The sequence below is a fragment of the Loxodonta africana genome, chromosome 12 (genome assembly GCF_030014295.1).
Source record: "Loxodonta africana isolate mLoxAfr1 chromosome 12, mLoxAfr1.hap2, whole genome shotgun sequence".
Lineage (NCBI taxonomy): Eukaryota > Metazoa > Chordata > Mammalia > Proboscidea > Elephantidae > Loxodonta > Loxodonta africana.
Window position 1 is genome coordinate 58102729 of NC_087353.1, and position 5782 is coordinate 58108510.

The window sequence follows — 5782 nt, forward strand, 5'->3', positions numbered from 1 at the left end:
TGGTTCAACATTAGAAAAATAATTAATGTAATCCATCATATTTTTTTTTAAACAAAAAGAAGAGTCACATGATTTTATCAATTGATACAGAAAAGGCATTTGACAAAGTTCAACACCCATTCATGATAAAAACTCTCAGCAAAATAGGGATAGAAGGAAGATTTATCAACATAATAAAGGGCATTTATACAAAGCCAACAGCCAACATCACCCTAAATGGAGAGAGCCTGAAATATTCCCATTGAGATCGGGAACCAGACAAGGATGCCCTTTATCACCACTCTTATTCAACATTGTGCTGGAAGTCCTAGCCAGAGCAATTAGTCTAGATAAGGAAATAAAGTGCATCCAGATTGGCAAGGAAGAAGTTAAAGTATCTCTATTTGCAGATGACATGATCTCATACTCAGAAAACCCTAAGGAATCCTCAAGTAAACTACTGAAACTACTAGAAGAGTTCAGCAGAGCATCAGGATACAAGATAAACATACAAAAATCAGTTGGATTCCTCTACACCAACAAAAAGAACATCGAAGAGGAAATCACCAAATCGATACCATTTACAGTAGTCCCCAAGAAGATAAAATGCTTAGGAATAAATCTTACCAGAGATGTAGAAGGCTTAATACAAAGAAAACTACAAAACACTTCTGCAAGAAACCAAAAGAGACTTACATAAGTGGAAGAATATACCTTGTTCATGGATAGGAAGACTTAACACTATAAAAATGTCTATTCTACCAAAAGTGATCTATACATTTAATGCAATTCCGATCCAAATCCCAACGACATTCTTTAATGAGATGGAGAAACAAATCACCAACTTCATATGGAAGGGAAAGAGGCCCCGGATACATAAGGCATTACTGAAAAAGAAGAACAAAGTGGGAGGCTTTACTTTACCTGATTTTAGAACCTATTATACCACCACAGTAGTCAGAAGAGCCTGGTACTGGTACAACAACAGATACACAGTGCAATGGAACAGACTTGAGAATCCAGACATAAATCCATCCACATATGAGCAGTTGATATTTGACAAAGGCCCCAAAATAGTCAAATGGGGAAAAGACAGTCTTTTTAACAAATGGTGCTGGCATAACTGGATATCCATCTGCAAAAAAATGAAACAAGACCCATACCTCACACCATGCAGAAAAACGAACTCAAAATGGATCAAAGACCTAAATGTAAAATCTAAAACGATAAAGATCATGGAAGAAAAAATAGGGGCAACATTAGGAGCCCTAATAAATGGCATAAACAGTATACAAAACATTATAAAGAATGTAGAAGAAAAACTAGATAACTGGGAGCTCCTAAAAATCAAACACTTATGCTCATCCAAAGACTTTACCAAAAGAGTAAAAAGACTACCTACAGACTGGGAAAAAGTTTTTAGCTATGACATTTCTGATCAGCGCCTGATCTCTAAAATCTACATGATACTGCAAAAACTCAACTGCAAAAAGACAAATAACCCAGTTTAAAAATGGGCAAAAGTTATGAATAAACACTTCACTAAAGAAGACATTCAGGTAGCTAACAGATATATGAAGAAATGTTCACGATCATTAGCCATTAGAGAAATGCAGACCAAAACTACAATGAGATTTCATCTCACTCCAACAAAGCTGGCATTAATCCAAAAAACACAAAATAATAAACGTTGGAGAGGCTGTGGAGTGATTGGAACTCTTATACACTGCTGGTTGGAATGTAAAACGGCACAACCACTTTGGAAATCGATTTGGCGCTTCCTTAGAAAGCTAGAAAGAGAATTACCATAGATCCAGCAATCCTACTCCTTGGAATATATCGTAGAGAAATAAGAGCCTTTACACGAACAGATATATGCACACCCATGTTGGTTGCAGCACTGTTTACAATAGCAAAAAGATGGAAGCAACCAAAATGCCCATCAATGGATGAATGGATAAATAAATTATGGTATATTCACACAATGGAATACTACGCATCGATAAAGAACAGTGAGGAATCTGTGAAACATTTCATAACATGGAGGAACCTGGAAGGCATTATGCTGAGTGAAATTAGTCAGATGCAAAAGGACAAATATTGTATAAGACCACTATTATAAGAACTTGAGAAATAGTTTAAACTGAGAAGAAAACATTCTTTTCTGGTTACGAGAGGGGGGAGGGAGGGAGAGTGGGAGAGTGGTGTTTACTACTTAGATAGTAGGTTAGAACTACGTTAGGTGAAGGGAAAGACAGCACACAATACAGGGGAGATCAGCACAACTGGACTAAACCAAAAGCAAAGAAGTTTCCTGAATAAACTGAATGCTTCGAAGGCCAGTGTAGCAGGGGGAGGGATCTGGGGACCACGGTTTCAGGGGACATCTAAGTCAATTGGCATAATAAAATCTATTAAGAAAACATTCTGCATCCCACTTTGAAGAGTGGCGTCTGGGGTCTTAAACACTAGCAAGCAGCCATCTAAGATGCATCAGTTGGTCTCGATCCACCTGGATCAAAGGAGAATGAAAAACACCAAGGACACAAGGCAATTACGAGCCCAAGAGACAGAAAGGGCCACATGAACCAGTGACTACATCATCCTGAGACCAGAAGAGCTAGATGGTGCCCGGCTACAACTGATGACTGCCCTGAGGGAACACGACAGAGAACCCCTGAGGGAGCAGGTGAGCAGTGAGATGCAGACCCCAAATTCTCATAAGACCAGACTTAATGATCTGACTGAGACTAGAAGGACCCCGGTAGCCATTGCCCGCAGAACTTCTGTTGGCCCAGGACAGGACCCATTCCCAAAGGCAACTCTTCAGACATGGATTGGACTGGACAATGGGTTGGAGAGGGATGCTGGTGAGGAGTGAGCTTCTTGGATCAGGTGGACACTTGAGACTATGTTGACATGTCCTGCCTGGATGGGAGATGAGAGGGTGGAGGGGGTTAGAAGCTGGCAAAATGGACAGGAAAAGAGAGAGTAGAGGAAGAGAGTGGGCTGTCTCATGAGGGGGAGAGTAATTGGGAGTGTGTAGCAAGGTGTATATGGGTTTTTGTGTGAGAGACTGACTTGATTTGTAACCTTTCACTTAAAGCACAATAAAAATCATTAAAAAAAAAAAAGAGCAAAGCAAACCATTCTCCAAGTGTCATGAGCGAATGGGACTTTTAAAAGTCTGTAAAAGTTCTGTATTTTAATTTTGGAAACTACAACTCATTTTGAAATTAATGACAGAAATAGGAGACCATGGATGATATTCAGCCCTTACCTTCTGCACTAAATAAACATTCTAGATGTATCTGTGATGTCATCCAGGAGTCTCTACTCTTTAGGAAAAATAAATATTAATTTGGCAAATCAGAATTACCAAACTATGCAGAACAGAATTTCAAATTCTCATGGAATCCAGATTTTCAGGAGCCATGTAGGCTGGATGAACCCCCTAAACTATTACCCTGAGATAATCTTTAAACCTTAAAGCAAAATACTCCTTGAAAAAAAAGAAGTCTTCTTAAAACCAAACAATAGTTTCGATTAACTAGTAAAGAATGTCTTCCTTGAGCAATATGAGCTTTAAAGAACTATCTATATGGGATCAAATTGACAACAGCAACCCAAAAGATTAACTGGAAACTTAGGGGGTAGAGAATTTATGTTAAAGGGGGAAGGACAATTAGGTAAAGTACAGTGAGAACGGTTGCACGACTTAAAGAAGTTAATGTCACTGAATTGGACATGTAAACTGTTGAATTAGTAGTACATGTTTTTTTTTTTTTTGTTCTGCTATGTATATTCTCAACAACATAAAATAATTTAAAAAAATTACTGAACAGAAGTCCCATTAACCCAAGCCTAATCAGCATGACTTCTTTCTAAAAAGTAAATTATTGGCTTCCTCAGTCCTTTGTAAATAGGCAAGTCATTGTTTTTTTTACCCAAGATCCCCAAGTTAGGGTTAAAACTTCAAATCATGCTCTATGATAATTCAAGTTAAATGGCCAAGTAATATTTCATTTTTCCTTTCCCTCTCTCTAATAAGAAACCCTGGCAGTGTAGTGGTTAAGTGCTACGGCTGCTAACCAAAAGGCTGTCAGTTCAAATCCACCAGGGGCTCCTTGGAAACTCTATGGGGCAGTTCTACTCTGTCTGATAGGGTTGCTATGAGTCGGAATCAACTAGATGGCAACAGATTTTGTTTGTTTGTTTTCTTTTCTTTCTAATAAGTCTCTGAAATACTGGAGATATACCTTTTGCAGCTATATGATAAGGGCTTTTAAAAACTAATGTTTTTAACACATAATAAAGAACTGTGTCATCAGCACTTAGGGGAAAAAAACCTGATTTTGTGTTAAAGATACACATTCTATTTGTTAAAATTACGAAGGATATGATACCAACACAATCTATGTCTTACGCTGATCTTCCTGAGGCCCCAACGTGTTGCAAGCTCTGGCTCTCTTCCCTGATGATCCTGGTTAGCATCTGAACACCAGCTTTGAGGTTTTTGGAGGTCAGAACACTTGACTGATTTAAAAAATTCTCCATTCTAAACAGAAACCAGATAATTTAAATATTGCACCTGCAATTCAAGGAACTAGTCTTACAAAAAGAGTAAGAGATGCCTTAAGGGGAAAGATACACTTTACCTTGTTGGTCTTGTTGGACCAATGCCTAATCTCACAATTTAATACAGTGTCTCACTGCACCTCCTGGATTCTTTGTTCTTTCCTTGAAAAGAAATGGAGGAGGCCAACAGATTAGATCATTGGGTTTGGCAGAGTGCCCTGCTTTCTGCTGTAACTACCTGTAGCACCACCTGCTTCCGTGGAAGGAATGTGCAGCTGGGAATCATGGCCCATGCTAGGCTGATCCAGGGCAAGCTGCTTGGTCCCTATGAACCTGCGTTTTCTAATCTGTTAAGTGGAAAAAAACACCTGTGCCTACCGACTATAACGAGGCAACTTGAGGAAAGTGAGATTCAAGGGCTTTGAGTTTCTTGGTGGAAAAGCATCACATAAAGAGGAAGACTGAAGAATTGATGTATCTGAATTATGGTGCTGGCAAAGAATTGACTATACCATGGACTTCCAGAGGAATAAACAAATCTGTCTTGGAGGAAGTACACCCAGAATGATCCTTAGAAGTGAGGATGGTGAGACTTCGTCTTGCTTACTTTGGACACGCTATCAGGAGGAAGCAATCACTGAAGAAGGAAATCTTGCTTGGTAGAGAGTCAGTGAAAAACAGGGAGACCCTCAAGGAGATGGACTGACACAGTAGCTGCAACAATAGGCTCAAACATAGCAACGATTGTCAGAATGGCACAGGAATAGGCAACGTTTGGTTTTTTATACATAAGGTCTCTGAGTCAGAATCGACTCAATGGCAATGGGTTTGATTTAGTTTTTTTGGTCTTAACAACCATCAACTTATGTGCAAAGGCATGCTTGCATATATGAGAATTGCATTCATAGGCTAAAAAGTTGTTTCCATTGGATCAGTAAAGCATCTGATCACTGTGTTGCTGTAGGCTTATCTGTATTCCTAAAGGAAGCGGCGGGGGGGTTGGGGAGGTGGGAGGCAGATGACACTGAAGCCTATTTGGGAGGTCAAGGATGACGGTAGAATGGATGGGGGGTCTGGATAGAGTGGAGAACAGGATGCACCCTGGGGTTTGATGAAGGCAAGTGTGTCCTCGGAGAGGAATGGATGTGCATGAGATGCCAAGAGCCAGTATCCACCAGGCCCAGTTCTAGAAGAGACCCATGAGGCTGGGAAGCTGTGGAGGATC